This window comes from Pieris rapae, chromosome 5 (genome assembly GCF_905147795.1).
Source record: "Pieris rapae chromosome 5, ilPieRapa1.1, whole genome shotgun sequence".
Taxonomy (NCBI): Eukaryota; Metazoa; Arthropoda; class Insecta; order Lepidoptera; family Pieridae; genus Pieris; species Pieris rapae.
Window position 1 is genome coordinate 10,810,455 of NC_059513.1, and position 23,297 is coordinate 10,833,751.

At 31.7% G+C, this 23,297-nt stretch overlaps 1 protein-coding gene across 1 annotated transcript in view; it reads right to left on the reverse strand.

The window, feature by feature from the left end:
* The window catches only part of LOC111003515, a 129,297-nt gene that overhangs the window by 85,321 nt on the left and 20,679 nt on the right, over positions 1-23,297 (reverse strand). Inside the window, exon 2 of the mRNA XM_022274054.2 lies at positions 13,393-13,427. The gene's annotated coding sequence lies outside the window, so the exon portion shown is untranslated. The remainder of the gene's footprint in view (positions 1-13,392; positions 13,428-23,297) is intronic.

Sequence of the window (23,297 nt, forward strand, 5' to 3'; positions counted from 1 at the left end):
TTTTTTTATTTTTTGTAACATTCATGTTTACCTAAATTGTCATAAATTTTAGATGAAAGAGTTTGTAACATATACCGAAGATTCAGTACTGTATGATGTGGTGAACTTAAATAAATTAATTAATAAAATTTAAAAATACCTTCCTTCATTTAAGTTGCACCTCAACAAAGAGAAAAAGCAAATCATGGATCATTAGAGCACATGGGGGGAATAGGGAATTTTTGGGACTTTGAAATATTACGGGGAAGTCCCCTAAAGTGGACGCACAGGTGATAAAATACATGGACCCAAAAACTTACAAAGCGGAATTCGCTGTTCCGTTCGATGGACGCGTATCGCACATGCGTTGATTGATCTTAAGGATTCCAATCTTATTATGAGATTTTTATTTAATTTCAGTTATATGTAAAAAATAAAAGTGGGATCTAGGCGCCCTTTTTATAAATGGGGCCCTAGGCTGCAGCCCAAAAGCCTTTAGATAAATCCCTAAAATATTCGTAGATCCACCCTTATCAGAGCATGCGATCGTGAGAACCAACGGCGGTTCTTTAGTAAGAATGTATTATACCGTATCCACGACACTGTCAAAAGTATTAGTAGAAAAGTATAAATTGTTGATATTCCAATTTCTATTAAATGCCGTGCTAAATGGTGCGAAGTGTTGTTTCAAATCAGCGTCGAGTTAGCGCGGCATGTCGCTCTCAGAAATAGAAGCAGACTCAAATAGATTAACACTGTCGTGTACTTGTATTACAATATAATTTATCTGTTATTTGTTTTTATTTGGAAAGTTTAATTTAGTGAATGAATTTAAAAGACCTTTTGAATAACTGGTGTATATATTGTAGTTGGGTTCTTAAGCACTAAAGTTTAAAAACGGTTAACGGATTCAAATGGGAATTTAAATAGCCAATTTTGGGTAGTGTTCCGTTCTTTGGTTATAAAAATTCAGATGGATCTATTAAATATAAGTGAAAACAGAAACTCTGTAAAACCAGAAGACCGATTTTGACCGAGGCCGGACCCGCCAAAGTTCTATCGTAGCTTATTGTTGTACATTGTTCTACAGAAATAGAATTTATAACAAATATAATTTATATTTTTGACGTTAGATTTCTACTTTGAACATTGAAAAAAACGTGATCAATAAACTATTTTTTAAATTCCAGTCCCAATTAATTGCTTAAACCAACCACAATAATTTCAATTCATAACCTTCCAAGGCAAGTTCTATATAATACAAAACATTATTGTCACAATAAATATCAATGTCTAACTGTAAACAATGTCACTTATCTCTTACAAAACGCCGTAAAATATGCGAATAAATTTAAAATGAATGCTGCAATTTGTAACTAAGTTGACATACTACTCGAAAGGAGATGTGAACTCTGCTTATGTAAACATCAAAGAGATATAAATTTATTCGTGCTTGTGAGGAGGATGATACTCGCGATATCGTCTGCTAAGAATATAACACCTAAAATTCCATATTATACCAATGTTTGAAGCTTTGCTATCGTCATGACACAAGCACTAGTCTGTTTGACTTCCTACATCGCCTAGGTAGGATAGTAGTAGGTGTCCTATCTAGAGAGCTTCCAGCGTGCTTCGCCATCACGTATCATATGACAATAATATCTTAATAAAAATGTAATAACTTAGATATTTAATTTATCGTTTAGCGCTTTTGCACATTTTAAATAATTATATTCTTTTTTACTGCCCACTGAATTATTTCCGAACCAATTCGACTTAGGGTCCTTCAAGAAAAGGGCGTACCAATTCTTTAAACGGCCGGCAACGCACTCGCGAGCTCTCTGGCATTGAGAGTGTCCATGGGCAGCGGATCACTAACATCAGGTGTGCCTCCTGCCCGTTTGACCCATGTTATATAAAAAAAAAAACTATGTGTGGTGTTGTGTGGTTAAACGCCTGAAAATGTATAATAATCTTAAATTATGGTTTAAATCCTTACTTCCTTCTACAATACGGTTATCTATCTACATTTGCAATGAAACATTATTCCGTATGCAACGAAAGGGTCTTAAATCTGTCTATCTCGGTAATCATTATAACTAACATACAATCAGATGAAAGTTTCAAATCATTTGCAGATAGCGTGGGCGACTTGAACCTGACAACCAAACAATTTGTGAACAAATGTTATACACACGTTTCCACTTTACTACTGTCATATCGTGTCAGTTGGCTATTCTAAAACGACAAGTGCTCACAGCTTTTTTTATTGTACTTGTGTGAAACAGCTCATCAAACCCCTTTCAAAGTAGATATTTTACTATATATAGGTCTTTAAATTAAATATATTCTGATAAAAAATTATTCATCAAGAACTTGTTTAGAGGGATGTTCAATGTAATTTACTTTAGCTTTTATAAAATAAAACCCTTTTGAGCATACGTGAGTTTCGATGTTTTCTTCTTAATTAAATAACTTATATTACAAAAGCAAAAATTTACTAAATAATTCTAATAACTAACAATTACTTTTAAGGAGACTTTATGTTTATGTGATCTTCTATAAATCAATATTTATCTTAAAAACAAGTTCAATCACGAAATTGATGGATCTTGACTGGCAACAGCTCAAAATACACGGAAAGATCAAAACAATACATTATCTAGCTCTAAATTACATTAGATCTTCCGTCATTTATTAATAGAATCATTTTACGACTGATTTTATTATTTTATTCACTTTATTCCTTCTAGTACAACGTAATAATGACGCAAATATTAATATGGAGGTCATGAATTCCATTTCATACACAGCCAATCTAAAGATAATATAAAACGTTCATTTGCCGTCGTAAAATCAGTAGTTAGAAATGAGCTCATATGCTACAGAATACTAGGTTAAATTAAAAATAATGTCAGCTCCATAAAACGTAAGTAGGTCGCCTGTTTAGGGCGTATATATTGAAAACGGTCATAGATATCGGTTGTTTATTTTCAGTGCTTGTTACTCAACTTTACGAACAACCCTGCTTTAAATATATTATCATTTAGTAAACGCTTGCCTGTAAAATACATCACGGTGCTTGAGTCACAAAGTCGGCCGCGAAGTGGGGCGTGCTGCAAGGAGGCATTATGGCCCACGCACAGTTCCTCCTATACAAATGTAACGATTGCGGGGGTGGACCGCCACCAGTGTGGTCTGAGGATATTAAATTATTAACCCAACAAACTTAACACCTAATAAACCAAAATAACGTTTGAATTTAACTTATTCGTCTTGTTCTCAATCGCCGCAGAATCCATTTTCATAAATATCATTTATTAACGTTTATCATATCGCAAGGAATTAAATTACGGTTCTTCAGAGTCTATTGTGTTCCGACAAGCCTAGATGTAACAAGAATTATTCCTTAGAAAGCAGCGACGGGTGAGCTCTTTGTAAATTAAGTCCTGGAGTGGCGTAGCTTTCTTTATCTTTGGGTTCTCGGCTAGAGCTCACTGTAAATCTAATAATGTGATATTTTAGCCGTATATTATTTGCTTTTGCCTATTCCGTATTCATGTCAGTGTCAGTGGTTTACTACTGAGAGGCGACGTTTACATATTTATGGACGGTTTCTCTTACTCATTTTAATGCTGTAGTATCAATGAAGTTGTTAGGATTATTAATACAATATTCAAGTGATCCTATTTATAGTATTCGATGGTAAATATTTTATCTTATAGCAGAAGAAAAACTTGTTTAAAATTTGTTTAATATTAACAGTCTAAATTTATGTAATGTTTCTCATATTATGCATTAAACCGAACCCATTTTTAATTAGTTAGCAGCAACTAATTGCTAACAATAAGGCTTTAAATTAGAAGCTACTATGGGGAGTTGTGAAAAAGGAACAGAAGTTTAGATTTAATTTTATTATCTTGAGTCATTGGTACTTTCTCGTGTTTATATCAATCGCTTAGCCATATCAGTAAAAGTAGGGGCTATTAAGTTTATTGCTATTATCAATAAAGCCTTAAGTGGTCCTTTTGTATTATGTCCTTTTGTTAGCTTTACACAGTTAAGATACTGTTAACATGCAATAATTAAGCTTATTCAGATTAGACTACTCAAGCTTACCATTTAAGTAATGATGTAATGGATTCGAATAAACCCTTAGTTGGCAAATACGATGTTGTCACCGACATAATGAACTGACCCAATTATAAAAGATGCTATTTACAATCAGTTTTTCATTATGCAATTCACAAGAAGCGTATTTACTTGTACTAAGGGTTAATTTCTCCTCTGCTTTGAATATATTATGATGATAATAACCTTAATTAATATAAAAAAATAATAGGGTATCAAACAAATTCAAATTATCTTTTAAACATATAAGTTATATATATTGGGATTAAAATGTAATTTATATTTGTAATACATAATTAATTCTAGCATGCTAGCTATGGTAATGTAGCTGAAAATAAAATAAAACAAACAGCATTGAAAACAATTAAGTTCCCTTATTTACCACGTTCTATAAAATTCTCAATTATAATCTCCAAAGTGCTATTCCTAGATACCGTTGGAAGACAATAAAATGCCAAGTTTTACGATACACCGTGTTAATACTAAAAGCTACGACCTTAGCACAAAGAAGCTTAAACTTACCATAAAGTCTGGTCAAAACACTCGGTAGTTACGCTCAGATGTCATTCACAAAATATAGTCGAATCTTGTCGTTAAGATAGTGTCCAAAGTATGGAGGTTCCGTCGACTAATTTAGCTATAGAACGACACGGCACACACACCATAATCTAGTTTTAACTAAAAATGGACGAAAATAATACATTGTATAACATTCCATTTTTTCGTCTACACCAAAATCTATTAGACGATTCTTAATTTTCAAAAACAAAAAAACTAAAAAAAGATTTTTTTCTGTTGTATAAAACTATATACCCAATCAAATTATGCTTTAAAAATAATCGTTCGTTCCTATTATTAAACATGAACTTACTTTACTGTATTAACTGTACAGTAATGGTTACATTTAATAGTTATAACATCGTTACCATGGTATTAAAAAAACATACTAAATTTACATTTTGTATAGTTAAAAGACTGGGAATTTAGCAATACTCAAAAAAATCGAAAACTTGTGCTTTTATAAGAAAGAGATGTAAAATAGCCAAATATCTTTGGAACTTTTATTTTAAAACGGTACTCTAATTCTACTAAAAAAATAGTGTAACAATAAAACGTAGGTTTTATTACTTAATCTGTCCTCGTGTTTACATCGCGGCTCATTTGTTACTCGTAAAAATCCTTATTTCTTTAAGCGTTTTATCAAACTTAATAAGTTCGGCGTTTTATTGCTCAACGCATTAAGTAATTAATATTAAACAATTATCTATTCTAAATTAAATTAACGTAATTATGGCGGAGTTCATTTTAGATTAGGTTTTAACGATTATTTAAAAAGGTGTTTTAACGGGTGGCATTGTGCAGTTAAACGTAAATTACTTATTTTAATTGTTCTTGAACGAACGATATCGCTACACCGGTGTTGATAGTTTCTACGTTTCAATATATAGCTAGGCATATAGTCATAATATAAGATTCCACACGATTTTCACATACCTACTAAAGTCACACTTAGCAGTCTCGACTTAGGTGATTTGATTTATTTTTTATATGTAGAATGTAAGATCCCGTGTTGGGAAGTCTCCAAAGCGACTGAATCGATCTGGCGAATATTATTATCGTAAACAGTTGTTTTCATATAGTACAAATGCATAAAGGCAATGTATGTCACTCGTTACATCTCGTACTCACAAAATTAGCATTGAATGGTGTGATTGATGATGCACATATTTGCATGATCAGATAATGGGGCAGATTAGTAAAATTGATTGGATGGGCTCGCCTCTAGCAAAGGGCATTGTGATTGGGCTATAATTCTTTCCCGTTACTGATTTGCACATGACACGGGTATGTTAGGGTAACGTTTAAAATACAAAACGGCTGTGAAGCTAAACCTGATTGGAGTTATATGTTATTATGAAAATGTGTGTTAAGAGCTTAGATAATATTTTGGATATGTACAATTACATAGATTTAAACAGATCTAAATGCCGTACGATTTACAATATTTTTACTATTATTTACAGATATTTTAATGTGACACATTATAAACATAAAAATAGGTAAACATAAATTGTATGAGCACAATATTACATGGCAGAAACCTGTTAAAAGATAAGTTTCTGGAAAGTTCCTGAACATAATTAAATGACGGGATCTTACATAACTTATTTAAAATATAAAAGATGTAGGTACATAAAATTGTATGTATCGTTAAATAATATACAAAATATTCAGCAGTGCTTATGGTGCTATTTCCAAATTTTTGTCGATATATGCATAACAGTTTCGAAGTACTTTATTTGAACCCAGTGGGGCATTACAGTAAAAAAAATTAACCATGTCAGTTTTCATGCAAACTCAAAGTTATAGCAAACTACTATAGTACTAGTAGTAAAGTATAGATAGAGTTAGCATTGATTTACGATACTGTGTCTGATCGATTGTGGACAGTTAAACATTACTGCGCTTTTATTGTGTCTCGGACATTTCCCAGCTCACATCGTTAATTCCCAGTGATCCTAGGCCGAGTCGGCTGATATTTGATATTGTGAATTGATAAAAGTAATAACACTATTTTGAAATGTTAATATCTGGAAATGAAAGTTTAAACTGTCCAAGATTTCTAAATATATTTCATAATAACAATGACGTATTTTTTGTTAAATGTTTGTTGTAATGTTATTTGTATATTAAGTTTCAAAAATATTTTGTAAATTTCACTTACAACTAAAATATCAATTATTTTGAGTTAATAATGTCAGCTGCATACCTTCAGCGTGCGACTCTCATACCTGAGGTCGTAGGTTCGATCTCCGGATGTGCACCAATGGACTTTCTTTCTTCTTTCAAACACCGTGAGGAAACCGACATGTCTTAAACCCAAAAAGTAGACGACTCGTGTCAGGCGCTGGAGGCTGATCATCTACTTGCCAATATACTTAAAAATGATCACGAAACAGATTCAGAAATCTGAGGCCAAGACCTAAACAGGTTGTAGTGCCTCTGATTTATTTTTATTTTACATACCAATAACATATAGGCAACTAAATAGTATGTTCTTTTTATAAGTAAATATACATTTCTATTTCTTTGCGCGATTATGACATGCTAGTGCATCGCAGAAAAAGGCGACATGTACCGATGTCGAAACTTTGCACAATAAATCTCAACTCTGAATATCCTTACACTCAAAATCCAGAAGAAAAGAGAGAGAAGGTTTTTGGAACATACCTCTTTAGTGAGAAAATAATAATATAGATGATGAAATATGTCTACCTGATATAACTGCCCCATGGGTCATGCCCCGGACTGTTCATGTGCCAAACCATTATGTAAAAATATTAATATATTATTTATTTTCTTACAATTTTCCATATTTTATTTTATCATTTCATATTTATACTTTGGACTGTCTTTGCGTGAAACTGAAGTTGACAAATAGCTTAATCACAAGTCCATTTAAAAATCATAAATTTAATCAAAATGATATATAAATATCAAACTTTTAGTCTAAATCGCCAAATAAAAAACAGTGTCGGCTTGTTTTACGACTTTTTTACGATTCCGATAGTGATTTTACATTTGTACAAATTGATGCGTCGTGTCATCGAACCGACACACATTCCTATTTAATTACATTTTTATGAGTGACAAGTGTAAAATTGCGAAATCCATCCAATCCGAGTTTATATGGTGTGAAACGCTTTTATTAACTACTAATACTTTTAACCACGATTGACAACTGAGTTCGAAAATTTATTTTATTTTAGTTAAATTAGCACCAATAAATACTGTATGTAATCGAAAACATGTTGAAAAACATAGCAAATATTAAACAGCTACATCTTAACCGCGTTCCATGTACCTGTATGAACTCACGCTTTCGATATATCAACCGGAAATGGACGTTATCTGGAAAATAAAGCATCCACAAAAATAAGAAATGAAATCGCCAGCACAAGGTGCAGCATGTTCACCGCAATATGTTTATCAACACTTTTCCACATCATCGGTCATCATAATAATACATTCCTAATGCACGAATTTACAAACACAATTCCTTAACCAAAGTCTATGATGTCAATTAATTGTTGTAAATGATAATAACATCACACAGAATTTATTGCAACAGTATATGCAAAAACCTTTGGTTCGTTCAACCCTAAAGCCCCGAGGGCAGGACACTAAGTATTTGGTCCTCCACTTAAGATTGTGTGATCACGCGCGAACCCGCCCTGCTCATCCTGAGGTCTCGTCCTTATTAGCAAGTTATTCAGGATTTTTTTTAGTTCAATTCTAAAATCAAATATTGATTTTAAAATTTGTATTTAATCTATGAATTCAAAGTCAAAAATAATTTATTCACATTGATAACAACATTGTACACTTATGAACGGAACGTAGAACGGTAGAACAGAAGAGAAGAACTGGCAATAAACTCTCCGCCACTCTTTTTAATCGCCATTTTTTTTTATTATTAGAAACCGTTTTGTTGGATTTTTTACGCGCCATTACACGTACAGAAAAAATCGAAATGCAACCTAAAGTATAATTTAACCTGTATTGTGATCGGCTAAAAACTCTTACTCAACAAAACGTTGCACTATAAGGTATCAGTTTGCAAGTGTATTCGACAACTAATTCGATCATTATACACCTTATGAACTATAAATTTAAATAAACTTGACACTAGAGTACGTATTTCCTTGTGAAAATCAGATCACAGAAGACTTAATTACGTGCGTATAACGCCAACTTATAACACAACCAGACTAAATTGAAACGTGTTATTTTCATACAAAAATAAACGATTTGTAATTTGTCAATATTTATTGGTAAACGAAGCATTGGTATAAAAAACGCCCTAATTCTGATACCAATATCATAATAAACGTTTTATTGTTCAAAATATCTCAATCGAGATGGGTTATTTTCTCAAATAACCCATCGTGTTACGACCAAGCGATGTTTTTTTATGCGACGGAATATATTTTTGATGGTCTATAGTTTGTGGATGGAATTTAAAAGCATATTTAAATACATTTACAAGATTTATTTAATAAGTTTATGCATGATTAGCAGTATGTAGGCTGTGTGTACCTATTATAATTGAAACAGAAAAAAGTGGCACCATCCCAGCTAATCGAATTATGTTTTAGTTATTATCATTGGTACATAAAAATGTTTTACGGATATCAACGCAAACTTTTTCAAATCATTTTTCATCAGTTCCATTTTTAAAACAAACTAAAATTTTTAACGCCGCCACATTATTTTTTTCATAAAATAACCAACAATCTACAAAATAAAATTTGTTAGCTGACGACCAATACTGTAAAGCAAGTTGAACAAAAGTTATCAGAGCTAGTGTTATTCGGCCTTAAATGCAAATTCTCGTATAAGATAAAACACTTGTTATTCAGGAATTTGATAGTGCACCTGTTCGCTCGCTCTATTAATGTTTTATTTAAATGTCAAATAAAAGTTTTGACTGCGCTCTCATGTTTATTGTTTAAACTTTCTGTATTAAGTTCCATCGAATGGGCATCAACAAAAATGTTTTAATATGGATTTAGTAAAAACAATGCATGTAGTTTGAATTTCTATATAATAATAACAATATTAATCCACATTTTATTTACATACATTATATACAAAGAACGAGAAAGAGAGGGCCGGTCCTATCCAATGTTAACGGCTCTATTTTACGTTTTGGCGTCGTTATCCAATTTTTGGCAGCTATTCTTTCAAACTCCGAATCTCCATGTCCATGTACGAAGACTAAAATAAAATAGGTCCGTAAGAATTCTTATAAATTATATGCATCGGTAAACGTTTGCTAAATACTTTTAATAGATAGAAATGAAGGACAGGGTTATTTGACATTTTCAAATATACAACTTAAAATAACGAATAATTTTAGTTCCTATATTAGGAAAACTGTGTGATTCATTTAAAGCATAATTGCAAATTTATTGAACCGGAATTTCGCCATTTAACATTTTAACATCTAGACAGAAAGTTAATAAATAACAGTCTAGTAGTCACACCTTACGTCAGCACGCGATTTATCAATAATTCGATTCTTTATAAATAATATGTTTCTAAAGTTTTGGTTCCGCATTCCAATTCAATTTCTTTTATATGTTTTTTAATATTTAATATATTATTTTTATTTAGCACACTATTAAAAATATAGTCTGAAAACAATACAAACTCCACAGTCCATATCCAAATTGTAGGTAACCGAAACGAAATTTAATATGACCAAGAATATACATATTCGACTTATATGCTATCTAATACTAAAGACGTCAATAAAAAAAGCGAAACACAGCAACATACGTATAGCTATCAAAAAAAATACATTACATACTGCACGAAACGTACATTTTTCAAGTTTTAAACGGCTAGCAAACTTGGGCCAAAAAAATTAAGTTTGCCAAAGAGCAATGGGCAGAACTATTCCCTATCTCTTTTGTTCATATTTAGTAAATACGAAGGGTTAGATATACTTATATTAGCGAAAAGACAAGAAACAAACGTCACATTACAAAGTACATGAAAAGAATTTAATTTATTTCGCAAAAATAAAGTTGTTATTCAAAAAAATAATTCTAATTAAATTATTGCACTAAAAATCTTTAGAGAGCACGAGTCGAGCATAGTTCTACGTTAAATTTATATATTTCAAATGCAATTGTGAAAAATTAACAAAAAAGTAATTAAGTAAACTACTAAACTAAACAGTCTATAATTCGTGATTTCTATTCAATATTTAATAATAACTTTGATCCTTCCCTGATAAAGCAATATAATTATCATATTGATCCTCTAATCTCTCAGCAAACCCAAAAGCCTTTTGGCAAAAAGGCATTTACCGCCCACGAACCAATAAAGGCGAAAAATGTTATCTTATATATCAACATAAATTTGGTTGGCGCCGACTATGAATGCTATTAGCTCCTAAGCAAAATAAATTATTCACGACCAATTTTTATTGATTCAATGACTCATAAATTCCTAAATAGTAAGTTTCTATAGTAAGGTTTGTAACCAATGTATTTTGTCGCTAACACTTCATGGACTATCCATATTTTACTGGTCCTTTAAATTAGTCTTTCTCTACATTAGCACTGATTTCCTGTTACATTCATTATTAAAATTATTTTGTGTTAAAATACAATTATTAAAATAAAAATTAATCAGTGGCATTTCTATTTGTCAATCTAATAAATAACTGATGAGGCTTCTGTGCCTGACACACGCCGTCGACTTCGACGCCGGTCTAAGGGAAGCTGGTTTCGTCACGATGTTTTCCTTCACCCTTCAAGAGAATGTCAGATGCGATATAAATAAAGTCCATTCGTGCACAGCCGCCGATCGAACCTACGACCCCAGGGATGAGCGCTGACTTTAAATGCCACCTACTCCCTAAAACATTTTTTAAACACATAATTTTACAGATAATATAAATTACTAAAGTTTGTGTATACCTAATACAGCATAGATTCAACTAAGCATAAGATCTAATCTGGGCAAGCATAGCATTAATTCTCATATATCATATAATATTTGCGTTTTTAGAACATATAATATCTGTATTGAAAAAATATGTATTGTCTGCCTCTTTATCAAAAGTCTTAAGACAACACACACAGCGCGTAGTACTAAATAGTGACTGTAGTATTAAGAAGATTATTCTGTTTTCGTCTAGCCATCTTATTTCCTCAATTTAGGAGATGGAATCTTAAAACGTCGTCTAATTAACTCCCAAAATAAAACTATTGTCATTAAGTTCGTCAGCGCCATCACAACAAACCACTGATCCTTTGACACAATTCTTTGTTAACCTCAAAGGAATTTATGCCCACAGCTGTGAAATATAAGATATACAGTTGTGTGCAATCCAAATAATATTTTCGATAAATACCAGAAAATAGTTAACATGACTGAAGAATGCTTTCGGTGGTTTGAAGGTGGCAATAATTTGAATGACACATCATTTCTCTATGTTGTCAACATTAAAATTAGACTACGGTATATAACCATTCTTAAAATAAGACTAAGTAAAAAAATCATAATGTACTGGCTCATACAGAATATTCTCTCTAATATACTCCATATAAAATGGAGAAAGACAGGTCGCATGCTGAGATGCAAAGTCGAGAAATGGAGCAACTAGTATCTCTGTGGTTTCCAAGAGATGGGACTAGAAGACAGGGGCGCCCAAAAACAGGATGGCAAGATGACATCAGCCTGACCTCGGGGCAGTAGCCCAGAGGCCCAGAATTGCCAATGATAGAATTCATTGGCGAGAGCTGGGGGAGGCCTACGCCAAATTTATTTTATTTATTATTATTTTATAATAAAAATAAAAATAAAATAAAAAAAATAAAATACGTTTATTTTGGAACATAAGATCATCTAGGTATCACTAATTCCACGTCAATCAATTCGAACTTGTAGGCATCCCTACTCATCGGTAAAGACAGAGGGTGTAGGCCGAGAGAAAAAGCCGGCGTAAAAAACTCTCGGTACTCTTTTAAAAAAGCAAATCATCAAACAATATTTAAAACAAATATATCAAATTAATTAGAGGCAGCCTGCCCAGCACTAGTCCCAGGCCCTTTTATCAACTAGATAATCAATAACTTTATAGTAAGCCTTTTTACACAGCTTTTCTTTAATACATTTCTTAAATTTGTTTAATAATTCTAATACAAACTGTATTAGTTTGAGGATAACGCAAAACTATTAATATGCTACATTATTACTCAAGTCAGACTTGCTTTGTCTTACCAGAAAAATTCGTCAATGTTTAAATATTACAATATTTTCCTAACGGTTTTCACCTATTAAAAAGATTTCTAGATATAATTAAATAAAAAATGACGCAATATGTGGGATTTCATCACTTATTTCTTTGGAAAGAACGACTGTTTTAAAGTTAGCTTTACGGTTAATACAGTTACCATATGGGTATATAGAATGCCACTTAAATAATACGTTTCAATGTAAAGAATTTTTCAATTTGGTACTCGTTGACACAAGTAATAAATAACGAACAGAAGCCCGTGGGACAGTTCAATTTGTAATTCATCTAACTGATCGCATAATTCACCAAATATACTTGTTTTTAGATTTATTACCCATTAATCTTGTTATTACTCATTATTATGTCATCTGAACTACATTTCAATGACATGTCTCGGTAAGTATAGAAAAAATCTACGTTGTAACTGAACTTTCATAATGAAACAAAACCTATTTTCTACTTACATAACTTTTTCTCCCTCATATCAGCTCGGTGGATCCTGAAAACAAAAGCGTACGTATAAATTACACGTGCTCTGTGTGTGTGTACTTGAGTTCGTCAATTGACAAACCGATTTTTTTTAATATAAAAACGGGGGCAAACGAGCCTGCGGGACGCCCAAAAAGGCAGTCGTCGTTTTTAGTGGGTGTGTTGCCGGCCTTTAAGGGACGAATTGAGAATGGTTGGAGGTTGAATCTCTCAAGGTCTCAAGACCCCCGCCAGTAGTCGATTCCACAGTTCGCTGGTAAAGCTTTTAATGAATTTGACAGATATTTAAATGATCCTAATCCTTGGGATTGATTTTCTCCAGATCAAACGATTTGTATGAATCAAAACTAAGCGATTAGATTTGTTTTAGAATGTATATATAAATAAATAAATATGAATAAAGTTATTTTGCGTTTGAGTTTGAATATATAAATAAATACTATAGCAACGCTACTACGCTATACATTACCCACTGATAATATTTCCTGCTAATAATAATAAATAATAACTGATTCTTTGGTGAAAAACACGCCGATTTCTTCGCGATATTCTCTTTAACTGTACACGAATACGCAATAATTGGATTTAAAACCAGCACAAACATAGCTAACATACATTAAAGAGATCTCAGAAATGCCTCTATTATGCAAACAAATTTAGGATTCAAAAAACCTGAATCGCCACAACATTCAAATACAAATTCTCATCGCTGACAAATAAATCGCTATGTACCTAATAAATATGTATAAAATTAATAAATATACGTATGCAAGTTGGCGTAACTACAATAAAATTGAAACGTAACGTTGTCTAGACGCGTGGCGACTGAACACTTAATATGTATGCCGACTGCACCTATAAATATTGGACCACCGACAGCTTTTTATGTATCGGAGATACAATGAATTTTTTATATAAAACGTACTCTAGTTTTCATATAATTAAAGCTTTATTGAAATCAACATAATTACATTAGAACTATCACAATCACGGTTTTAAACGAAGATTTTAGCCATATTGAAATGGGATGGACGCTTTGAAAAAGCCTCTGCGAGCTTCTTTCTAAATTATAATAACAAGAATATTATAATTAAGAGGTAAGAGAAGAGTTACTACGTCTGGCACAAACAAGATATGCTTCACAACACTGTTTGCCAATCTGAAGTAATGGAGATACCAAAAAAGAACAAGAATATTATTATTAAATGAGCCACATACATAAAAATCGCATATATGCAATCAAGATTAATTAAGTGCGAATATAAATAAGATACACATTAATTAGATTCTAAATTGAGCGTAGACAGTCTGGAAGAAAATGTCACGTCTCATTGGACCGGGAAGCACGTTTAAAATACTTCCGGTTTTCTTTTATTTTCACGTTCTTTATCATTATATCTGTAATATTTACTTCGAGTGTAAGATTTAGACTTATATTGTTATTTGTTAATGTTTTAAGTTGCTGCCGTACTCTGTAATATCTAATTAAAATAGTTTAGTATTATTTGTTTTTGTTGATTTGTCTTACTACAAATTACATGGTTCAAACTCTATATTTGAATCAGAATAATTATCTGTGTTGCAGGTTACATGGTAGGATATAATCTTCAAACTTAAAACACCTTTGGATTACAGAATTTCATATTTATTTATTAGTAATCTTACAGATAGCACATTTCCATATTATAAAACAAAACACTTTAACAATGTACAAAGCTAGAACAGATTACATTTATTAACAAAATATATGAAGGAGAAAACATAAGTACATTAATACGCAAAAAAAGGAAACTGAAAATAAACCTTTACCAAACGACAATTAATACTTTAAATTTTAATGTAAAAACTAAATTGTTACTGTTTTACAAAGTCAAAGTCTTCTAGCTTCTTCTTCGCAAAGTCTTCCGCAAAAATGTCTATGAAAACCCCAGTTTCGTAAATTCTTTACAAGTATTGCCCACATTAGCACATACCATAACACTTATCAATGTCCGTGTCACTATCTATTGCAGAGTGGCGCCACCTTCCGATTTGCAAACTTAAGTGTGAACGTAAAGTATTTATGCAATGAAAATGAACCTTACTTGACTTGCTTTAAAGAACATTTAAAGCTTTAGTAAAGTTTAAAGGATTGGCTTACATTTGCCAAGGCACACGCGAGTTGACTTCATTTCGAACAATCACATTATTGGCTCATTTAGAGGCGGTATTCATACAAATTACACCTTAAATGTACTCTTTCCTTTGCCATTTGTCATTCCAGTAAGTTAACAACGGGATGGCGCGAATTAAATAGCTTTTGTAAATCGTTCAGACGTGTGCGGAGTGTTGAATATTCGATGCGATTTCGATTCCGCGTTTAGTATCGATTACGACGCTATTCGATTGTAATGGCTATTTCCTGTTCCATTTATGAATAATATATTGATGATAAATTTCTTTACTTACATAGTAGGTATAGATAAGTAGTATTTTGAATATGTATTTTCTAGAAGCTTTTAAGCTTGGGCCAGATAAAGTTGAAACAGGTATCTGTCTTACTCATGGCCGCAGAGGACCGTGAGTTGTAACGGCTGATCGCATGGCTGGATGCGGACAAGGCTAAGCTGTTACCGTGTCCTCGGGCGATTATTAGTGGCTCCGTGGGGTTTTAGTAGGCATGCACAGTGGCGAGTCCCACATAACGCATTTCCCCGTGAAAAAGGTCTTCGATTCATCATTATAAGTAGTATATTAAGTCTTACAATTTTCTATTACAGGGTCGACGTCTAACGAGAAATTGTTTCGAGAAATTATCAGAAGTAACTAAAATGATAATGAAATCCAAAAAAAACTACTTAAAGATCGCAATGTCATAATAACAATTACACCGATCATATATTAATTTTGAAATGAAAATAATAAAACTACACCGTTTTCAAGAGTATAGACACAAGTTGTCAATGACAGGTTTGAACAATGTGGATGTATTGCTTTTCCATCTATTGCAGTCTATAAATCTGCAGGGTAATTTACATATTAACGTGGTATTTAGATTTTTTTATTATGAATTCTAATTTCAAATACATATACAATATAAAATACTATCGGATTATTTTCGCATGAGAAATCCACTATATCTTATAGACTTAATGGCCGATTACCAAACATTGGACTATTGAGTTTATAAATTAGGATTTTCATATTACGCGGCTTACAAAATCTAAGATGTGTCAGCGAGATGTCAAATAAAGATGGCGCTTTATTTGAAAATGGAACATTTCGCCCACCCATTTTGACAGCTTCTTGATAAAACGGTTTTAAGATGATGTTAGAGTGTATAATGTTCCAATTACCTAATTTAGTTTAATTCTAAATACAAATATGACTTATGATTATGCAACTCGGGGCTTATATTATGAAAATATTGATATTTACATATTATAAATTCTTCCTATATCGTGCTCCTTATGAGGTTTAATTTTTATCTATTATTATGTTTTTGTGGTGTGGTGTGGTGGTGGTGTTTAATTCTTTCACTTGCTAGCTTACTTATGTTCTAATATAAATGTTGTGTATGTGTGTAAAATTTGTGGTGTCTTATTTTCTAGTGTAATTTTATGCATACACGTTGTTTTAGAATTTATAAATAAATAACTATGAATGTTTTAGACTTAATTTTGAATATCAACACACTTTTAGTACCAAAATTTGCTTTAAAAATTGTAACGTTAGCGGCTTCCTTTTATATAAATGCCAAAACGAAAAAAATATATATTTCTTTGGATAACGTGTTTTTACTATTTGAGCTTTGCCCCATACCGCATCCCATCTTCGACCGCAATTGACAATGCAAGATCTGCTAGAGAAGAGATCCATTATGCAAAAGCCCCAAAAAAGGGTCAATAAACTCTTACTATATACCAACAATAATAATACCTTTGCCATATTTACGTAAATGTATGAAAATCGATATAAAGATTATAAGGTAGAAACCTGATACACTGTCAAAGGGTGAGCCTCCAGATGCCATAATAGAGTCTAGGTGGAAAGCCGAAAACTAATTTGTATGAAAATTTGTCGACACGAATTGTCATCTTATTACCAATTAAGTTTACGACTTTGCATCTTGACTAAACCCCAAAGTGAGTGATTGTTAACTTAGGTTCGATTATAAATTATTTTTGTTGGAATTAGCAAGTCACACTCAGTTATGTTTACTTTTTATCTTTTTAATGATGAATTGGGCAGCTTTCCGAAAGAGGCTATCAATGCTTGCTGGCTAATATGCATCCGTAATAAACTGAAATGTCTTTCTCAAGGCCAGGCTTTAAACAATGTCCCGTTAATATTAGTGTTCTTGAATTAAATTGGTCTGCGTACGTATTATGTTCCTTGTATGGGATAGGTTCTTGATTATTTTACTTAAGATTTTTATGTCTGTGTACATGGAGTCTTTTCCGGCTTCGTCTTTCTTTATACATAACTTAAGCAAACGTGTTTTCGCCTCACATGCGAACAAGCTGATGAAGGTGTATAGATTATACGTCTAAATCCATAGTTGCCAATATTAAGCAAACATGTCAATAACTCACGCACAAAGCATGTAAACTTCAAGCTGAGTGTCAGACACGGGTAGCGAAACCTAACCTAATTGCCGCACGATAAATTTTACACGATGTCAAAGTTAGATTATTTTGAATCGACCTTAAATAAGTTGAGTCATTTTAATCAATTATTATGTGCACTTAAGCAGGCTAAACTTTATTTAATATTTTACTATCAGTATAATAGAATTTTCAAATAGTTAGCTTAGTCTTTTTTTCGAAGCTCATTTTTCAATATTAAATATTTCATTTTTTAAATTCCTTTTTGTTATCAACATACCCCAAAATGCACTAAAAGTAACAAATAACATTTCCTTTTTCCTATTAGTAGTTTTTATTACTAAGTTAAATATTTACTGGGGAAGGCAGCTAATAGCATTTTTTTCTGATTTTATAGTTAGATATCTAGTTTATAGTTATGCATATATTATTGATTTGAATATAAGATTTTGGCTGCATAAACAAATACATAGATAAATAGGTTTTACTGAAAAATATTTTCGAATTTTACAAAAATAAATTGCACTGGTTATTTGACTTAGGTACATAATTTATTATACATATTAGTCATTAGTATGTAAAATAAATTTCAGTTTTAAACGTAAAAATGTTTCGTTATAATATTAAAATACCATGTTCATATGGTAGATATACACTTGGACCACAAACAGTAAAATTAAATCAAACCTCAAGACGAGAGAATCGAGCTCAAATTGATTAAGAGTTAAAAGTCAATAACCATTAAATCCTTATACTCTGAGCCACTCTAGCCCTTATGTATATGCAATAAGAGCGATTTAATTTAGTTCACAGGAGGTGCAAATTGGTGTTTCATAATATTTGTATTGCTTAACACCGGTAGTGGCTTATGGATTTGGCTTGTGCATGTTCAGTGATCAACACGAATAATTTATTAATAAATTAAGTATGAAATATGGGAGTTTGGATTAAACAATGTCCATAGGTACTTTCTTAGTAGGTACATATTTCCTGTAACTGCGTTAGTATCGTTAAGAACGAAAAGCGGCCTGTATGTTTGATGAAATCCTGGTACAATATCTGTCATAATACATTGTTTACAACCATATTTAAAAAACGTTACAATTACTATAAATAAGGTTCTTGAAACTTAATTTGTCAATAACTACATAATAATTGTAAGAGAAACACAACTCTGTTCATAGTTTTGTTTCTCTTACAATTATTAAAAAGTTAACGCATCCAAATGGTCATCATTCTGATATAAGAAAATATCTAACAGGATTTCCCTTGTATCTTAGCATTTTGTACTACATAACTTAGATTGACTGATAACACAAACAAGCTTCACACACTTACTCAATTCTCTGAACACATTGCAAAATATAAACAAGGAACTAATGCTGAGCTTCTTTTGATCTCCTGAGGTTTTCTGACAGCCTGGTACATAACAGCATAATTCGCAGGATTTGATGAGAAAGTAAATATCGTAAAATGGGCTAAAGATAGAAAATATTGTTGCTAAATTAGGTCTACCGTTGCGTTTTGCGGTGAGGTTTATTTAAGCGGCTTTTATAGCTTTTGAAGCTCTGTTCAGCCATTGCATTGCGTAATACATTAAGCTTTCATTACATCGCAGCTAACACTATAATGCTTCCTTCTTGAGATTAGCTTAAGCTAGTGCTTAAAAGAATTGAGACACGTCTAAACGCTTAAGTTCAAGTTTTTACCTTAAAATCATACCATCTATTCGACACCTTTTAGTGCTATTAGTACAATAATTGTCCGTTTAATAATAATTGATTATCATAGTTATTTACTTGATAATCACATCTTGTGTACCATTGGCATTATTTTAGTTAAGATGTAAGGATCATAACATGAGTTAATTCTCAATATTGGCAGAGGAAAGCTGTACAAAAACACCTCCAGTATCTGTTAACAACAACATCCAAAAACGGGTACAGATTTACTCCTAAAATAGCGCGGTAAATACGTGGTGTAAATAAATGTCGGTGGATTGCGTCCGATTGATATATGGATGGATCCGGCATGTCTGCGACTATTTTACCATAGATTAAATAATAAATAGTATTTCGAAGCAAAGAACCATCCTTTACCTGTATATTATCGTGAATTTTCTTGTGAAATTCCTGGGAAGGCCCGATGCTCAAGCCGTCCAAACGACTAAATATGACATGTCACACAAGATTCTTAAAAACTTGTCAATGTCGATAATTTTATTTTTATTATCGATAAATAATGATAGAAGACAAGTAAAAATACTTTGATTTATGTTTTTTTTAAACCCCTTTTCCTTCGTTTTTCAATATCGCCATACTGATGAACTGTAGCGAAAAAAAACATCGATGTACTGGATTAAATAAACCAATACTTTACTATCATAAAACTCATGATATATTTTGAGGTATGGTGCTTCTGTATACAAAATAGTCTTTGCATAAATGTAAGTTCGAAGAAAGCATGAACGGTGTTACGTTTAACTGGATTCAGATAATATTGACATTACATATTAAAAACATTTCCTAGTAGGGAATAATGTTCCTACGAACTGCCGATACGCGGATAATGGAGAATCTTTGTATCTTTAGACTTATCTTGAGTAACAATGTACTGTATGTGGAATGAAATATTTTAGTGGTCACAGTAGTTTGAAAATCACCTGCCAATAAAGTATAATGACGAACGAAAATGAGGGGAAATATCTACTTCATCCTATAGCCATATGTAAGACAAACGCGTCAGGAGGCCAATACAGTATTCCCTCCTATAACACGATAGATAGGTTCCGCGATATAGCGTTGTAGGATAATCGTATAATCCGCTGGTATGACCCCATATAACGAAAATGATTTATACAATATATGAACGAAATAATTTATACAAATCATTATAAATGTCACAGTATATGACGTATGTGTATAAGAGAACCGAGTACTTTACCGTACAGTACATTACAATAATCCTTTAAATTACGCGAGCACACTCATACGAATAAACCTTCTCACAAGTTCTGTATACCTTTAGTATACCTGTTCATAATGAATTCGCTATAAATCTCTTATACTACCTTGTCTTCAGACATACCAATTATAATAATATGAAAGCTAGTTAACGATATTATTAGCACATAAACGTCGTGTCTGTCAGCTGATCCATGACACCTGGCTAAATTAGTGAAAGTGAATGAAAATCTTAATACCACCAATTTCCTTATGTACTCGTAAACGTAACTAGTGTTATTTATGGTCTGTAAACTGTACTGGTTGAGGTTAACTACGTTGGGTGCTCACGCACCAATTTACACACACATTACCCCTTACACACACACCATTTTAGGACTCAATTAGGAAATTTACGCTTTGACACTTTGCCTCTTTTATGGCAGAGAGTGGCTCAGTGCAGACAGGAATAGCGGGATTTGGAAGAGGCCTTTTCCAAAAAACGGCAGATACGGAGGTCGGAGACAAAAAACGGAGAATGAGATAGAAATATGTTTTTAAGTATAAAACTATCTCCCTCTTATTTTAGTGGATTAAATTGAAAATATTTTGTAATCCAAAACCGTATGCTATATTTGATCAGTAGTAAGTCATAGGACACATAGAAACATTTATATAACAATTTAGCTCATAAGTATTTGGTAAACGATATGTACCTATGTACCTAATACATATAAATTTTCGCTTTTGAGAACCGTATTTTGCAAATAACTACTATCGTTATAAAACGCTATTAAAACCGGCAAATGTCGTAAACCTGCCATTTAATTGATATAATAATACAGTGTCATTATAACGCCATATTAATGTATTCATATTCACATCATAAAGTGTTCTTAGATAGGTACAATCACTTAAATAAATGTAAAGGAAACAATTAATGTAGAATTCTAGACGCTCATCGCTCGCTCACGCTTTTGAGCATTTTCGTATAAGGCACATGCGTCTTACAAAAAACAAATGATCACAAAACCTAGGTACCTGCGTCCAGAGTACTTATTATATTTGTTATATGTACAACTTTGAATTAACAATTCCTCATTAACTAGGTAAATTTGTTAATAATATAAAAAATAATTAATAAATTCATGAATGATAACTACTCAAAACGAAATTATGAACGAAAACTTCGCTTACCTTGCAAACGAGTAATTTTTATTAAAAGAAATTAGAGAAAATACTTAACGTTCAGCAATTTTAACAGTGATTACAGTGCGGTGTGTTCATTTCATTGCATCTTTAAAGTGCTATAACTCTTAATTATACGAACAATAAGTCAAAAGTTAATTTAACTCTGAACATTTATGTCAAAACATACGTTGAAGTGACGTTGAAGTCATGCCAAATTAACTGCGTGACATGACAAACTAATTTGTGTTTTTGTTAGTAAATTAGTTTCAGATAAATAAGGTTCGGGAACTTTTTAAGTATTAACAATATTTTTGAAGTGAAACTTTTTAATCGGCGTTGAAAAAAAATTACCTTCACATTTTTCGGTTACCCGTCACATGTTTCGGTTACGCGTCACATTTTTGCGTTCCGTCTTCTTCTTGTCACTACCACGGTTGATTCAAAGGTATTAAAAACAAAAATAAATAATAACGATAACAATGATAGTAATATATCTACTCCCATTACTGAAATTCTTTTTCTAATTCTGTAAAAATTTGTTAATTAATTTTCATAAAATATATAAAATATTTCAGTTTATATGTGTTTAATTTTTTTATTTAATTAAAAAAATCACTAATTTATCTTTATTTAACCAATTTCTGTTGCAAATAGTAGATATTTTTTTCAAAAAAGAAGGTCATTATGAAGTTTTAAAATGTATGTGTGTACACTACACGCACACATTATTTTATTTTATACGTTACGTTATTAAAACTAAATTATCAGTATTCATTTAAAAGTACTTGTATTATTAACCCAAAAAATGCACGAGTTATAAAGAAACTTAAATACTTAAAAATCTCTATATTTGTGCTTTTAATTGTATTTTTAATTTCGAAAAAGCGTTACATTTCCTTTTGATGTTGAAATACTGTCAATTATTCATCATAATAAGTTACACGTTAATAATATAGAGAGTGAAGGGACTTTTAATAGTAAGTAATAAAAGTCCCACACTATAAGTTTTTTTTTTTGATCCACAACAATTCCCAAATTCTTCATCATATATTCTTATTCAGCTTGTTCTTTTAAATTTTCATAAAGCATGGATTTATAAATATACTTATGCTTACAATGATGTGTTATAATTAAATTGTGTCACGGTACGACGATTTATTT